General features: G+C 45.3%; 1 protein-coding gene and 1 pseudogene across 2 annotated transcripts in view; one reads left to right on the forward strand and one right to left on the reverse strand.

The window, feature by feature from the left end:
• Adgrb3 (adhesion G protein-coupled receptor B3) overlaps window positions 1-18,018 on the reverse strand; it is a 466,475-nt gene that overhangs the window by 55,514 nt on the left and 392,943 nt on the right. The window lies entirely within an intron of this gene.
• On the forward strand, window positions 12,380-12,664 carry LOC150060005 (small ubiquitin-related modifier 2 pseudogene; annotated as a pseudogene).

Raw genomic sequence — 18,018 nt, forward strand, 5'->3', positions numbered from 1 at the left:
TAGTAAAAAAAAATCAGTCATTTTTCTGTATACAACGTATACAGAAAGTGAAATTAGGAAAACAACTTCATTTCAATAGCCTAAAAAGAAGTATTTAGGAATAAACTGAACCAAGGAAGCAAAAGACGTTTACAAAAAAAAAAAAACCATCAAAAGAAATAAATTGAAAAAGAAATCAGGCACTAGAAAGATCTTCCTTGTTAATGGATTGGCAGAATTAATAGTGTAAAGATGGCCATACTGCCAAAAAATAATCTACAAATTTAACACAATCACCATCAAAATCCCCATGATATCCTAAGATAGAGTAAACATCGAAAAATTCATATTCATAGGAAACAACAAAAGACTTTGGATAGCCAAAGCAATTTTAGGCAAAAAAAAAAGCAACGCTGGTGGTATCACATTCTTAGACTTTAAGTTCTACTACAGAGCTATAATAACAAAAATAATTTGGTATGGGTACAAAAATTGACCTGAAGATCAATGGAACAGACTGAAGAAATAAAGCCATCTACTTAATAGTTATCCAACATTTTGATGAGAGTCAAAAATGTGTGGTAGAACAAGGATAGTCAGGAGTGCTGGCAACTGGACACCAGCCTGTAGAAAACTACAAGTGGATCCTTTTGTCACCGTGCGCCAACATCCACTCAAAGTGGATCAAAGATGTCAACCTCAGACCTGAAATCTTGAAACTACTCCAAGAGGGAGTAGGAGAAACCCTGGAGTGTGTAGGATCTGGCAAGAAGTTCTTTAAAGAGTCCCAGGGGCACAGAGAATGCGAAATAGAGGACAAATGCAATTATATCAAAAGTCTCTGCACAGCAAAGACACAGTTACTTAGCTAGAAAGACAGCCTATAGATTGGAGAAGGTTTTTACAGAACCAACAATTACCCAATATCCAGAACATACAAAGAGCTCAACAAAGCAAACCTCCCCCAAATTAATAAGCCAATTAATACTTGGGCAAAGGCACTGAGGAGAGACTTCTGGAGAAGTAAGACTGGTCAATAAATATATGAGGAAATGCTCATTATCCCTGGCCACAAAGAAAATACAAACCAAAACAACTCTCACCCCAGTCAGGTTGGCCAGTACTGGGAACTTGAACAACAGCCACTGCAGGTGGGGGTGTGGGGAAAGGGCTTACTGCCCTGCTGGGGGAGGGCAAACTAGCACAACCACTCTGGCCAGCGGGGTGGAGGTTCTTCAAAAAGCTAAACTAGATCAGCCACCCCACGCCTGGACATCTACCTGACTATCACAAGCCAGGACACCATAAAGACACCTGAACATCCACCGTTCACTGCTGCACCATTTCCCACAGCCAAGACACAGAAACAGCCCCGATGCCCCACAGGAGATGGGTGGATCCAGACAATGGGGTACCCATTCGAGTTTTCCTCGTCAGAATAAAACAGTATTTTGCTGTTTGTAAGGAAACGGATGGGCCTAGAAACAATCATGTTACCTGAAATTGGCCAGGCGCGGTGACAGACGGTGCATATTTTCTTTCATGTGTGGAATCTAGATCCCAAATACAAGTATACAAGATATCAGATACAGTGCTCCATGCATGCACACACAATGAGCTGACTGAAGTGTGGGGTACTTGGGGGTGATTCCAAGGGTGAAACGCCTCTCCACAGGATGAAGGCCAGGAAGCTGATGTGCGCTTCGGGGAGAGATGGCCACGGGAGCAGGGCCAAGGGACGGAGGGAGGAGAGCAGCTGGGTCAGTCCATCACAAGCGATTGCTCTTTTCACTGGTTACTTACAGGTGAGAGTTTCCTCGTGGCTTCCGCCCTGCCGGGAGCTGGGCTTCTGGAGGAGCTGGGGTTCTAGGGGTGAGCCTTGGAGCACTTCCTCATCATCTCCACCATGACTTCTTCCCTGGGCAACCCGCACAGACCTCCCTTCTCCAAAGTCCCTTCAGTGCCAGGCTTTTCCACTTGCAAACCTCAAACTCCGATGCTCTTCTACGATGCATTTCTATCTCCACCTCTCTTCAGTGGCTGAACCCCTGCACCCTCTCCACAACTTGGGGTCCTACAGCCACTCCCTCCACAGCCTCTGCTCCTGTTACAGCAGGGACTTTCTTTGAACCAGCTCCCAGTGCAAGACAGCCAGTGTCTCAGCCCAGCCTGTGGCTTGGGTAGCCCTGGTGGCCAAGGCCCCACAGGACCTTGGCAGCGCCACAGGTGGCCAGTGGCCTCAACAACTGCTGGGGGCCTGAAGGCAGGTTAATTGGGGAAACTGCATCCTGGCTACACTGGGGTGGGAGTGTGCACATGCGCTCCCCAAATCCCTAGGGATACTTCCATAAAATAATGGATGAAAAAGAAAGTTCAATTTTGATGAACTAGATTCTGTGAGAAATCAGGTAAGAGCAAAGAGAAAACGCACACCACAATCGGGTATTTGAGCGAAATGACATGGGAAGTAGGAGATATACCAGACAGGTAATGCTAAAGTCTGAAAATCTGTTTTTAAAAATGTCCAGAAGTAAGAAACAGAGAAACAGAAGGAAGACAGCACTTAAAGATCATTATGAGAAAAGTTCTCAAAACCAAAAAATTCTCTTAGCCATAAGATAGATTAAAGACGGAATACACTTACTTCTAAATGCATTTTGATAAAATTTGTGAACATCAAGAATAAAGAGAAAAGTCGTAAAAAGCTATCAGAATGAAAAGAAACATTACTAACAAAGAAATAAGAATCTGTCTTGTGAACAACCCAGGCTACAAGAAGGCAACAGAGAACGATCTTCTATATACTGAAGGAAAGTAACTTTGAAGCTAGAATTCTACACTCAGCCTAACTATGATCCAAGCGAGAGGCACACATATATTTTTAGAACTGAGAGGAACTTTGAAGTTTATTACTTTGTGATTCTCTCTGAAAAAAGAATGCTAGACTCCATAAAGCACTTAATAAGAACAACTCTTGTAAGAAGGAAAAACATAAAAGAAGAAGTAAAATATGGGACATCTAAATAAACCTTTATTTCATGTAATTTTCAAAACATACCCATCTGGGATGTAATTCAAAGCAGTGTCTGTGGGGAGGGAGAGGAAGGGGCCTGCTGGGTCCCTGGAAGCCACAGCCTACCTCCACTCCAGGTTACCTCAGTTACGCCAGCCATGCCTGACTGACATGAGACCAAAGGGCAAGGAACATTTCTGTACATAAAGTTAAGGAAATCACAAAATAAAATAAATTACACCTGTGTGAAACAGTAGAGGGAAAGTAGAACTAACAGAAATCTGTTGAAGTGTTTGGACAGACCACAAGACTCACGTCTGCCATCCTAGCTGCTCGGGAGGCTGAGATCTGAGGATGGCGGTTGGAAGCTAGACAAGCAGGAAAGTCCATGAGACTCTTATTTCCAATAAGGTACTCAAAAAGCCAAAGTGGCTCTGTAGCTCCAGTGGTAGAGCACTAGCCTTGATCACAAAGAGGCTCAAGGACAGTGTCAGGGTCCAGGCTTGGCCAAAAAGAAAAAAGGTTGTGAAATTTTATAAAAAGAAAAGAAAAATAATTTCAAGTAATTAGAAATCACAATAAGGTCCTGGTGCTAATGGCTCACGCTTGTAATTCCAGCTACTCAAGCAGCTACACTCTGAGAACCTAGGTTCAGAGCCAGCCCCGGTAACCAAATTCAAGCAAATCTTACCTTTATTTAACCAGCAAAAAGATGAAAGCAGAGCTGTGGTTTAAGCCTTGGGTGAAAAAGCCAAGCAAGAGCTCCAGGCCCTCATTGCAAACGCTGATACTAGCACCACCAACAAAAAAGAAATAGCAATAAATATAAATGATGTAAATGCACTGGTTCAGTCAAAACCTTCATATTAGATTTATAAATCTCACTTCTGTAGCATATTTTTGAGCTACTCCTTAAGCCTAATGACAGAGGAAGATGGAGAACAAAAACAGAGTTATATTAAGCTCCTTCTAATGTGCAAAATCAGACATTACACTATTAATATTGGAAAAACCATTAAGACAGAGGAAGAGGAACTATTCATTCTGAGAAATGGAGCAGGCCATAAAGAGTCAGAAATAAGACAGCATTGTGGAAATGAAATGATTTTGCTCGGTATAAGGAATCACTGAGAAAACTAGAAGGATAAACTATGGAATTAGGATTTTCACAAATAACTTAGGACATAATTTTACCTCCCTCCCTTCCTCCCTCCCCCCACCTCTAGCCTAGGCTAGCTTCAAATTGTGATTCTCAGGTCTCTACTTCCTCAGTAGCTGGGATTACAGGCGTGAGCCACCAGCATCTGGCACAGATGCTGGTTTTCAGCCACAGACAAAATGTAAGAAAAAAAAAAGTTTTCAGCCACAGACAAAATGTAAGAAAAAAAAAAAGTTATGCTCATTGGTGGCAATGAACCCTTAGAACCATCGTCCTCTTCTCTGCTCCAATTTAGCTTTCCTCCAATCTAGGTTGTCCTGGCGAACTTTCAACTTTATCTTCCCAAAAGCTGGGATTACAGGCTCACACCACCTCACTAGTGCTGCTTTAAATATCTTACAAGATCTTTACCATAGTCTTTTTTTTTTACTACTTTTACCCCCAAACCTTAATGATTCCTTAATTCTCCTTTGGGAAAATATTTTATTTTACAACAATGAGATTCCTAGAGTGTGAAAAGTAATGAGGAACTCTACCACTTGAGTCACAGCCTCACTTCTAGCTTTTTTTCTATATATGTGGTACTGAGGAATCAAATCCAGGTATTCGTGCAGGCTAGGCAAGCACTCTTCCACTAGGCCAAACTCCCGGCTCCATAAGTTTTTATTTATATAAAATAATTGTTCTAGTTAGAGAAATTGATGGATTCAGTCATTGACCTGTCTATAACAAGTAAATTAGAAAGACATCTGTTTTGCTATTTGCATGGAACAAGTACCAGACAATAAGAATGGAATTCTGAACACGCCAGAAATTCTGTTGAATCTCAGCATGGAAAGCAGCCCAGTGGGTCACAAGGGGAAGTTCAAAGGCAGATCTAGAAAGGGTCTGATAATAGGAGTGGATTTATACTATTTGGCATATGATAGTTCCTATGGGACTAAAAGAAATTATTGTGTGGATAAACTAAGGAATAAAAGGAGCTTTAAGCAAGGTTACTATATAATTTCTTTCCTAATGTTCAATAAACACTAGCTGTTAATAATATGCTTACATGTGGAGCTTAGATACATAAATGGAGTTTTGATCTGGTAAAACAAGCTATTTGAAGGCCACCTTCCTTCCCCCCACAACCCCTCCCACTCCCCCTACTCCAGTCCCCTTCTGCCTGTTAAAAGATGTTGGGAAACTAATTTAGTAAGATCCTGGTCAGACTTAGACCCAAATTTTCCATCCTCGTAGAAGTGAGAAGTTTTTCTGACAGACACAGGGCAGCCAGGAATGTTCAACAAAGCTCCAGAGTGTGAAGGAGGAGCTGAGCATCTTCATTCCCGACCAGGGGGCATGTGCTGGAAGGAGCTTGCGCTTTGCCGAGGCTCAGTCACAGGTAGTTATATCATGTTTTAAAGAATGCAAAGGTAAAAGGTATTGAGTTATAAATTTTGTTGTCAAGTCGTAGCATGCCAGTCCTGATCTCGTTCTGGTTGTGTGGACCCTGCCAAAGGTGTGGGTATGTGCCGGGGTTAGGTGGACAAGGCAGCTGACCCATAAGGGAGAATTTGTAGGACTCGAGGGGCTTGGTGAACTTGGGGCCTCAAGCGTGGTGAGCATGGCTGAGCCCAGAGGCCAGCCAGGCTCTGGTTCTCTGGCCCCTTCTGTTCTCCTTGTGACACACACAGAGACTGTGCACAGAGGAGACCAGCCAGGCTCTGGTTCTCTGGCCCCTTCTGTACTCACTGTGACACACACACACACACAGACTGGCAGTAATGCTGGGCGAAGATCTTTGACTGTTTTTTCTGGGGGACACAGTGGATGACCCTGGTGGATGCCGAGCTTTCCCGGTGTATCACTGAGTTAAGGATGAAGCGTTTGTGTGGCGCTGGCTCCCAGCAAGCACAGTCACACCTTCCCCTCTATACCAATCCTTCTGGAAAAATTGGAAGCAGGTTATTTTCTGCACCAACGAAATTTCTCTGTCCTGAGATGGAATATAAATAAGAGAACTTGCAAATAGAGCCACATACAACTGAAATAAGAAGCAGTTGTTTTGGATGCCTACCTCAGACAATAACTCCGATTTGAAGATTTTTAAATAATTTTGTATTAAAATAAGTCAACCCTACTGAAATAAAGTAAAGGTCAGATGTCAATAGAGATAAAAATCTGCTCTATTAATGTCAAAAATAGGTCTTAGCTGAGCATCGTGTGGCTCATGTTTGTAATTCCAGCTACACAGAAGACTGAGATTTGAGGATCAAAGATGAAGCCAGCCTGAGCAGTTAAACCAATTAATCAGAAAAAAAAAGGCCTGAAGTGGATGCGTGGCCCAGCTGGAGTCACTGTCTGTATGGCCACCCAGGTTTTTCTGGAGTAATAGTCAGGCAGATGCTGAGGCTGCAGGAGAGACCATTCCTGTGAACAACCTGGCATCTTCCCGGGTCTCCATCACAAGAAGGCAGACCTGCAGCACCCACTTCCCTTCAGCAGGAAGTCAGGGTCACCCTCTGGTGAAAAAGTAGAGATGCTGGCCCTGCTTCACTGCTGGGCTTTCCCCGAGGGCCATCTCTGAGCTGGGCTTCACTCCCAACTCCTTGACCTGCTTTGCTGCAGTGCCATAAGCAAAAATGAATCATCAGCACACCAGGTACTGTGGTTCTTGCCTGTCATGTTAGTTACTCAGAAGGCTGAGATGTGAAGATCAAGGTTCAAAGTCAGCCCAGGCAAAATAGTCCAGGAGATTTGTAGTTATAGCTCCAAGACCATGTCTATAACCTTGGGTACCCGAATATTGAGTCATCACTCCAGTTGATTGTCTTTTTAATTGACAATTATCTGTGAGTGCTCCAAGCCCTGCAAGGCCTGGCTCCCAGTTTCACAGCATGGGAAGAGGGTGAAGGTCACAGCACTGCTCTGTTAGGTTGGGTCTAAAATACTGACAGCAAAAACATGTTGTTTCCAGGCCCATGGCTTTGATAAGTATTGACTGCGAGCACCTGCTCAGAAAACTGGCATTTATGGCGAGAGAAGAGCGCACTTGAGAAAGCCCTAGGAGGTCTTTTCCTTTAGGAAGTTTTGTCATTGAGAAGTTGAGGGTCAAAGATACACTGAGTACCCACAATGAAAAACCGAAAAGACTCTGACTTCCAAAGTTATACATGTTCTATGTAAATACATAAAACTAGTATCAAAAGTCCACAAGCAATGGTAATATGTGAATGAATACGTTTGGAAGGAATTATCAGGAGGCATAAAGACAAGAAGACAGGGACACTTTGAACTCTGAATTTACATGGGTGGCCTTTTGTGCAATATAAATTAAAATGATATAGTTTCTTTTATCAATACAGATTATGGCAAAAGTACGGGTCAACAACTCATTTCTAAACCTCGGGTTTTGAGGGAATTAGCAAAGGTTGACTGAAAGAAAGCATTAAAAATCATTCACTTTATTTTCAAGATGAGAAATTATTGGTATACCAGAACTTTGGAAATGGCAAGAAGTGGCTGGGTGTGTGGCTCACACTTGCAATCCCAGTTACGTAGGAGGCTGAGGTCAAAGCCAGTGCAGGAGATAAACTTGAGAGAATCTTATCTCCAAGTGACAGAGAAAAGTCAGAACCGGAAGTGTGGCTCAAATGGTAGTATGACAGACTTGAGTGAAAAAAACAAGTTATAGCACTGGCCCCCTAAAGGGAGGAAAGAAGGAAGGAAAAAGGAAGGACAAAGGAAGAAAGGAAGAAGAATAAAAGGAAGAAGGAAGAAAGGAAGAAGGAAGGAAGGATGGAACTAGATCATGAAAGTTCTGACCTAAATGAAAGATCTATTATTAAGCTTATTATTCAGCTTTAGTAGGTCCTATTATACTTACAGAAACACCATTTTTTCTTAAAATACTTCAAATTTTTACTTGAAAACAGGCCAGAAAAAAAACCCAGTGTGTCAACAAGAGGAGAGAAGCAAAGACCATTAAGCCCAAAATAGATCTTACAAAATATTGTTAAGTATGTCTTCTATTCTTTTATCCAACTCTAAATTATACAGCTTAGAGTCATGAGGATAAGCAGAGACACTCCCTTCTGCTTTTACTCAGAAGCATAAAAGACACCCAAAGAAAGGGAGAAGGGGAGGGGGAGGGAGAGAGAAGGTGCCCAGGCTGTGGGGCAGGGAGTGGAAGGGGCCTGAGAGACCCTGTGCCCCTGGGGGACTGGGTTGTAATTCTATTCTCCTGGGGGGCAGGGAGGTGGGAGCTACACTCCTTCCTCCTCCCCTGCTCACCCCCTGCTTTTCTGCACAGGTGTCTGCTCACGGCAGTCACAATGGTACCAGGGGAGAAGGACAGAGGAGGATCTGGGCCCTTCACCACAGAAGGTATCCAGTTCGCGCAGGCGCAGGAGTATTACGTGCATCATCTTTAAGTACCTGCTTGTCTTCTTATTCAGCTCCGCTGAAACCTACCGAGCATGCGTTTCCAGGAGAAATCAGATTTTAATTCATATCCCCTTGTGAGCTTCTGGAGGCTGTTTAATGCTTGGCTATAGCAAATAATGATCATAGCTCAGAATACTACACCTTTTCTGCCCTCTTGCGAATACAAAATCACCAGGCTTGTGCCATCCATCACCTTATCTCCTGGAAATGCCAGCTTCTGTTCTTATTTCATTGATCATAGCTTTTAAGGAGAAAGAATTTGTTGCTCTCTTTTGTGTCTAATGGCACATGGGCTTTATCCAGAAATATATGATAAATGAAGAGAAAATAAAACTCTGCTTCATAATTTCAAAGGCAAGGGTGCTGTGCCTCCTGCCTGCAAGCCTAGCTACGTAGGAGGTAGAGCAGTGAAGGCTAGAATTCAATACCAGTCCAGACCAAAAAAGTTTGACACTCTTACCTATAACTGATGCTGGAGGAAGAGGTGGCTCAAGTGGTAGAGCACTGGTCTTGAGTGAAAAAAACAACAACAACAACAACAAACACGAGTGAGAGCCTGAGGTCCCAAGTTCAAGTCCCAGTTCTGGCACACACAACCATCATGATCATCTCCAGGAGGATTCGTTTAGTGGAGTATTCACATGATGGCTGGAGTTAGAGCAGCTATCCTGGGCCTTGAAGCATGATTTACAAATGTAGTAAGGCAGAACAAGTGACTTAGGAGAAATACAATCTTAATCTCATGTGGTACAATATTGCTTCTAGATTTGATAGTCCATTTTACACTTAATTTACAACTTTTGCCAAAACCTTGCATCTGCCAATGTAGACTGGAGTGCAGTGCATCCTGATTCACGTCAGCCCCAGGCCCGGGCCTTGCTCCTGCCAGCACTGAACTTCACGACTGCACTCACCCAACCTTCCTCTGCAATGCATTATTAAGTACATTAAAATGTGTTAAGGGTGTTGTTTTCACCTGTTTCTCATTCCTAGAACCAGGTACCTGAATTTATTACATATGCTCAAATAGATGTTATTTATTTGACTCAAAAGCAGAAGAAGGTTGTTGGAGTTTTTTTTATAATGACTTACTTATTGACCTGATATAATTTTAAGGAGGAATGGTCGTATTACCTACAAATGAAAATTTTCTAATGTTTGTCTTACCCAGGGTACCAGTGGCTCACAACTCTAATCCTAGCTACTCAGAAGCCTGAGATCAGAGGATTGTAGTTTGAAACCAGCCTGGGTACGAAAGTCTATGAGACTATTATCCGTAATCACCAAAAACCCAAAGTAGAGATGCGGCTCAGGTGGTAGAGTGCCAGCCGTGGCTAAAAACACCAAGGGAGAACACATATTCTACTTGTTTTCTTTTTCAATCATAAACCAAGAAGAGTGAAGATGCTGTTCCACTTAGGAATTAGAGATTATGTAACCTCTTCTTTCTTTAAACTTTAGTCGTGGTTGAAATTCTTTCTTAGAATAAGATGACTGGCAAACAATAACAGAAAAAATATCAAGAGACTGAAGACAGCCAGCACCCACAGGTGTGTGTGGTGGTAGAACTATCCGCTGAGGAGCGGGGCCGTGGACCCAGACAAGAGAGGGCCAAGACCTAATGGAAGAAAGTGCCGGCCGGCAAGCGGAGGTTGGGATACTATTTAGAACAAAACTGAGGCATATGGCAAGCTGTAAAGTAACCAGAGGTACTTTTCTCCAGACCTCCCATGCACAGAGGGCCTTCCCAAGACACACCAGTTCTATAAAAATTTCGGTGTTTAATATTGTAGAGAAAAGATAGATAAATTTGGGTAAGAGAAGGAAAAAGGAGCATGCGATAAGCCAGAGCACTGATGGGCCAGGAGGTGAAGGAAGAAACAGGACCGATGCTGCGGGGTGGGGGTGGGGGAGGGGAGGCCGACCCCAGGATCTGCAGGTCTCTCCAGGATGTGACCCAAGACTCTCATCTCAGGTGGACAGGAAGTCCGACACATGCTTTCCTGTCAAAGCACTGGGCTCCTGGCTCAGGGAACAGGTCCTTCCTGGAGAACCCCAGGAGCTTATCTGCTGGCCAGGTAGAAATGCAAGGGCCTTGGTGGCCACTCTCTTTCAGGACTGTCCTCGCTTGCAGACCATGCACACAAGTGGCCAACAGCCTCACACAAACCAGCCAGCTTCTCTTTCCACAGCCTTGCATGCGATGGTGTCAGGTGTGACTGGGCTGTGCCCCTCCTCGCCAGGTACTCACTTTCTCCTTGCCTGGGGTCAGAGGCCTTCAGGTCTGGGCCTGGAGAGGAGGAGGAGATCCCAAACCCCAGTACACCCCAGGAGACCACAAACACCCCAGTGGACCACAAACACCCCAGTGGACCACAAACACCCCAAGAGACCACAAACACCCCAGTGGACCACAAACACCCCAGTGGACCACAAACACCCCAGTGGACCACAAATACCTCAGTGAACCACAAACACCCCAGGAGACCACAAACACCCCAGTGGACCACATACACCTCAGTGGACCACAAATACCTCAGTGAACCACAAACACCCCAGGAGACCACAAACACCCCAGTGGACCACAAACACCCCAGTGGACCACAAGCACCCCAGGAGACCACAAACACCCCAAGAGACCACAAACACCCCAGTGGACCACAAACACCCCAGGGGACCACAAACACCCCAGTGGACCACAAACACCCCAAGAGACCACAAACACCCCAGTGGACCACAAACACCCCAGTGGACCACAAATACCTCAGTGAACCACAAACACCCCAGGAGACCACAAACACCCCAGTGGACCACAAGCACCCCAGGAGACCACAAACACCCCAGTGGACCACAAACACCCCAGTGGACCACAAACACCCCAGTGGACCACAAATACCTCAGTGGATCACAAACACCCCAGGAGACCACAAACACCCCAGGAGACCACAAACACCCCAGTGGACCACAAACACCTCAGTGGACCACAAATACCTCAGTGAACCACAAACACCCCAGGAGACCACAAATACCCCAGGAGACCACAAACACCCCAGTGGACCACAATCACCCCAGGAGACCACAAACACCCCAGTGGACCACAAGCACCCCAAGAGATCACAAATACCTCAGGAGACCACAGACACCTCAGTGAACCACAAACATCCCATGAGACCACAAACACCCCAGTGGACCACATCACTCCAGGAGACCACAGATACCCCAGAAGACCATAGAACCTCCAGATGACCACAGATGCCCCAGAAGACCACAGATCCTCCTGAAGAGCGTGGATGCATCAGAAGACCACAGATGCCTCACAAGTTCAGACCACAAAGCAAGCACATTAGGTCGTGGCAATAAGGAATGCAGTCCATGAGCTCTGCCTTTGTAATATTACTGTGTGAGGGGAAAAGTAAATAAGCAGAGAATGATATTTATGTACACACATAAGAATGTCTATACATGCCTACACCTACATTTGTAGAGTTTATCTGTATACAGATATAGAGACAGATAGATGTATAGATACATACACGTATACATCTGTCGGACTTGCATTGGGTTCTAATTATTTCTAAGAAAGCCATAAACTCATATGAATACATGCCAAACATTGCAAGGTCCCAAAATGTATATTTGGGAGATGGAAAGACATTGGATAAGTAAAGTGATTTAAAGACAAAACAAACAGACCGCTGCCACCTCTTCCAGCCACTGTGGTGCTGCCCATGTGCTTTTTCCATGGGGACCGGGACCTCTTTTGTGAAGTGACACTTGAGGAGACTCAGGTGCTCGTGATGGCCGACGAAAAGCCCAAGGAAGGTCAAGACTGAGAACAACGATCATATGAATTTGAGGTGGCGGGGCAGGATGGTTCTGTGGTGCAATTTAAGAATAAGAGGCATACACCACCTAGTAAACTAATGAAAGCCTATTGCGAATGACAGGGTTTGTCAATGAGGCAGATCAGATTCTGATTTGATGGGCAGCCAGTCAATGAAACAGACACACCTGCACCATTGGAAATGGAGGATGAAGATATGATTGATGTGTTCCAGCAGCAGACAGGAGGTGTCTACTAAAAAAGGGAATAGGCTACTTTGCTCCAGAACTTTGTTCTTATAGACCAAGAATACATTCTAAATTAGAAAACTGCATTTGGCTCCAGAACATCCTGACTACTACTGTATACTTTTCTCTATTCTTTTATTTTCCCCTTCCCCATTCCTTTATTGTACATAAAGCAACTGGTGTATGTGCACAAGCATATTGCTTTTCTTTTTTTATTTTTAACTAAATGGCCAATGGTATATTTTGATTGACATCAAATGGAGATGGGATGGGGAAAAATACTGGTGCTGTGAAAATATCCCCCTTCTCCATTAGTGGCATGCTCATTCGGCTTTTGTCTATATTTCGGTAAGTTATTTTGCTCTCACTGTTTTAACAAAAAAAGAAAAAAAACAAAAATCCTGCATACCTTGTTTGATTGGAGAATTTTAATGTTTTCATTTATCATTGTAAAACCAAGGGCAATTTTATAACTTTTTTGTACATACCCCTTTAAATAGGGGTAAATTACTCTTAAAAAAAGAATCCTAGATAGTTTTCCCTTCAAGTCAAGAGTCTTGTTGTTTAACTAAACTTCTTGTTTAAAATGAAACAAACAAAAAAACGTAAGAGATTCAAATACCATTGAGTTTTCTTTGTCATCTGCACTGGGCAATGACCCCAGTTAACCTTGTGTCTTCTTATTTCTGTGAAACTTGCAATGTGATTCTGATTCTGTCTACTACCAAATAAATACATAGATAGCCATATATTTACTTAATAACAACATTATAACAAAATTTCTGTATTTAATGAGAGACACAAATAGCACAATGTATTTCTTTTGCTTGGATACCCACATTAAGGCAACGTACATTTTGGGACATTTGTTGTAATATTTTCAGCAGTTAACAGGAATTTATGCCTTAGGAAGAGTCCTACACATGTTGAAAAATTATGACTGTCTTTTAGCTCAGGTCATTCTCCATCACAAGGGATGAACACAAATAAACGAACTGTCCAACTAGGCACGCGATGCTCATATCGTCATCCTTGCTAGTCAAGAGTTTGAAATCTGAGGACTGAGTTTCATTCCCATTCCAGACACAAAACTCTGTGAGACTCTCCAAATGCTGAAGTGGAGTTGTGACTCAAGGGGCAGAGCAGAACCTTGAGCAAAAAAGCCATCCAAGAACATGGGAACCTGCATTTACATTCAGTACCAGCGTGCCTGCATGGCGCCTACATTACCTGAAATTCTTTCCTGTAAAGGAGCAGGTGAGTTCTCCTTTGAGCTTTGCAGAGATAGCTGGGACAGTGAACACATCATTCTACAAGCCCAAACATGTGCCACGTGTATATTCAACAGGGTGAGTCTCAGAGGGACCCAGGATGTCCCAAGACTCCCGGATGCATGTTCGGTATGTGTGTCAGTGCACACACAGTGCAGACTCCTGGATGTGCGTTCCACATGTGTGTTAGTACAGACTCATGAATGCACATTGTATGTGTGCCAGTGCACACACAATGCAGATTCCTGGATGCATGCTCTGTGTGTGCCAGCGCAGGCTCATGGGTGCACACTGCATGAGAAGGATGGAGCTGCATCAACACCGGGAAGAAGCAACAGCTGGGGCTGTCGTCATATCTTCATAGCACTGTGGCTGGTCACCTGGTTTGCAGGTTACTGGCTTTTCTTGAGGTCATGAGGACTGGTGCACATGGCCAGGGACTGGCGTCCCAGGCCTGTAACTCTAACTACCAGCTACTCTGCAGAAGACGCACAGTCTGAATCCAGCCCTGCCAGCCAAGTCCATGAGATTCTCATCTCCAACTGACCACAGAAAAGCCAAAAGTGGAGCTGTGGCTGAAGGGGCAGAGTGCCAGCCTTGATCCAAAAAATGCCCAGGCAGCACCTAAGCTGTGAGTTGAAGCCCTAGTACTGGGGCACACGTGTGTGTGTGTGTGTGTGTGTGTGTGTGTGTGTGTGTATGTGTGTGTGTGTTCATACACATGCATGTGCACAACACAGCCCTCCCACTCCAGAATAGAAGGTCATCACACACGTTTAGTGGTTCGGGTGTAAGTGTTAGGAATCTGGGGGGCATGTCTTCTCCTTCTGGTGTCTGCCCGAGGGAGGGGAGCCTTCTCTTGGGTGTGGGAATGCAGCCTCCTTCTCCCCCACCCATGTGCTTGCTTCTGGGTAGCACAGACTTCTCAGCCATTACAGTTGTGGGGCTTCCCATCCCTAGGCATTGAGGATGATGAGAGTGAGCTCATGTCGCCAACCTGCCCTTCATGCGCCAGCCGAGAGGAGTCCACCATGGAAGCCCTGGCTGCTGGAGCCTCCCCATTCTACAAAGGAGGCCATGTTCTTCCACCAGCTGCCACTGTGCCACCTCGGTTGTTCTAGAAACACCAAGTAAACATACAGGGGAAGCCCTTAACTATGGTGCACTCGAAACTCCATCCTCTTCTGCACACTCGGCTTTCTGGGGATGGATGCAGAGCCTCAGCCATAGAACCAGCAGGCAGCACAGGCAGGCTGAGCACAGGCCATGGATGTCCACTCCTGCACTTTCTTCCAGCTGGTGCCATGTGGTTGGGGTGCCACTGCCACACACATGCCACACAAGGGACAGAAGGGCACCAGGTCAACCCTGGCCTCCTCCCTGTTAATGCCATCCACGAGGAAGCAGGCTGCAGTGACACGGGACACAGAGGTGTAGAATTCAAGTTTTCTCACTTAAGATTTTTATCTTATTTTGAGGCAGCAAAGGCTGGAGAGTCAAATGTGTGTCAAATTCTTGTGCCTTCCAGGAAACAAAAACCCCAGCTAGGAACTGAGCAGTTACATAAGCCAGGCAGGCAGGCAGCCTCTCTCCTTCAGCGTTATCAAGAGACCAAATGCCACTCTTTCAGTCCCAGAGCTCTGGCTCGTCTCCATTATGTAAGCACCATCTGTGGAGGTCTTATTTTAAGAGCAGGCAGCACGGTGCCCTGGGAGAATGAGGAGTGAGGGGGAGCCCGACTGGGCTGCGCAGAGAGCCCAGGCCAAGGCTCTAAACTAGGCCCCCAGCAGCACGGTTGAGTCACTGTCGCCTTTCTGCCCCTCTGCCTGGCAAGCTGGAACCCTTCACTTTGGTTTGTCTCCATCTGGTCCTAGTTAGCTCATCACTCCACATGCAAATTTAGGTTCAGCTAAATATACAATGCCTTCGAAAATGACATACACATGTGTGCGAGCAAGCGCCAGATTTCAGTTGTCGGACGCATTCCTTCCTCGGACCCCGTCTTTCCCATGGGATCTGCTCTTTTTAGATGAATGCCATCTGCAATGTACAGAGACTAGGACTGCAATTTTGGGGATTATTTAAAGGAATTTAAGCAGGCTACCTAAAGCAGGAACAACCATGAAAAGAGAAATTTCTCTAGGTGTTTGAAGAACAGAGTTATTAATATAAGGATTTGGTTGATGGTGAGAGGCAAGTTGAGAAGACAAACAAGATAGTAACAGAACAGAGGTAGAAAGAGGAAGATGCCTGCACAATTGTCCTCAGAATTGGCGTGACTGTCAACTCTGAGTGAGCTGAGACTTAGTTTAAAGGCAGCACTTTGCCCTGGGGCAGCCAGCCTGACCATTCTGGGGTGGAGGCTTGGGGAGGAGGGGCAGAGGGGGCCTAAGAGGTGCCACACATGGATGCATCCATGCCTTCCTGCCAAGCCCTGAGGGAGTAGCTCTTACACCTTCCTGGCCCAGGCGAATGAAGACCCCAACCTTTTGCAACCTTTGGCCTCCTGTGGGCAGCCCAGAAGCGCAGAGCCACGAGGTGGCCGAGAAGGCCATTTATGTGAGGGGCCGGGCAGAGCCCTCTCTGAGGTAGGGAGGGGCAGGCGGCTGTGTGCACACCCTCAGCTCAGTCTCTGAGGTAGGGAGGTGCACCCACTCAGCGCTGTCTCTGAGGTAGGGAGGGACAGGTGGCCTGTGCACACACTCATTATTTCAGAGTTGGAATGGAGCCACAAGAGAAGATGCAGAGTGGGCATTGAATTGGAGGCCCAAGCTCCTGACCTTCAGGTTGACCTCTGCGGGCTCCCTCAGCCCGGGAACATACTTGGGGCTGCTTGGGGGCAGAACATCCTTGGCCTGGGCCTGCCTGGGTTGGGCACACCTGATGAAGGCTCCTACTTGCACACTTTGTGACTGCTGGAGCAGAGCACTGGAGACGGGCAGGGAAGCAAGTCCTGTAGGACCCCTGAGCAATGAGGTGAGAGTGCATTTTGGGATTCTCCAGGAAGTAATCTGAGCAAAAACATCCTTGTGAAGGTAAGGTGTATTTGTCAAAGTAGAAAATAAACAGACACTACTTCTGCCATATGTGTTTTGTTAACCGCTTGTGGCCCCTGAGCATGGGAAGTGAGCCTTCGCAGTCTGGTCCTTGGACAGGCTGAAAATCCTGACACAGGCCTTTCGGAGGGCGACAGGCTGGGTTGGGAGCTGCCAGTGCTCAACAAGTTCCAGGGAGAAAGCAGGTGGCAGAGGCCTTGACATCCTCTCTCCATTCCTTGCTCCTGGCAACCCCCGCCACCCTGCCCCGAGAATCCAAATGGCCAACCAACATATGAAAATATTCTCAATCTCACTAGCAATTAGGGCAATGCATATTAGAACCACAAGGAAAGCACACCACATCCTTCTGAGAATAATTGTTATCAACATTGTCGGAGCAAAATTAGAAAAAAGAAAAAGGATATTGTAATATACTTTTATTTATTTATTTGGGAAATAAACAAATAGGAAATAGGAAAGGGGAGGGGGAAAATAAGATGATTGGGAGAGGGTGGGGGAGGGTAATGGGGACAAAAACATGAGAAGGGGTGTCAATGTGTGAGAAGTAATGCACCTACTACCTAATGAATGTAACCGTAACCCCTCTATGCATTACCCCTACAATAAAAAAATAAAAAGTCAACATAAGCTATTTTTATGAAATAAACAAGTTTTTCTATAGAAAAAAAGGAAATGAACAATGTAACATCAAAGAGAGTGTAAGAACTGTAAGACAGGCTCTGTAAGAAGTTAGGAGCAGAACTACCACTGGAGACACAATCCCAGCAGTGCCAGATTACCAGAAGAAATGGAAATGACATGTCAGGGAGTCCTGGGCATGGCAGCACTGTCACAGGGGCCAAATCAACCCACACGTCTGGACTGCTCGAACGCATCCTCCAAAGCCAGAGTCTTGGGGCAGAAGGAAGAGGGTGTGGGCAATGGGGCTTTTATCCTGGAAGAGTAAACTTGTTATACCAGGGGCATCTGCCCCTCCCTCCCTCATCTCCCTTGCTCACTTTTTCCCTCCTCCCAAGGCTGACACAGCAGCAAAGT

The sequence above is a fragment of the Megascapheus bottae genome, chromosome 8 (assembly GCF_031878675.1).
Source record: "Megascapheus bottae isolate mThoBot1 chromosome 8, mThoBot2.hap1, whole genome shotgun sequence".
NCBI classification, from domain to species: Eukaryota; Metazoa; Chordata; class Mammalia; order Rodentia; family Geomyidae; genus Megascapheus; species Megascapheus bottae.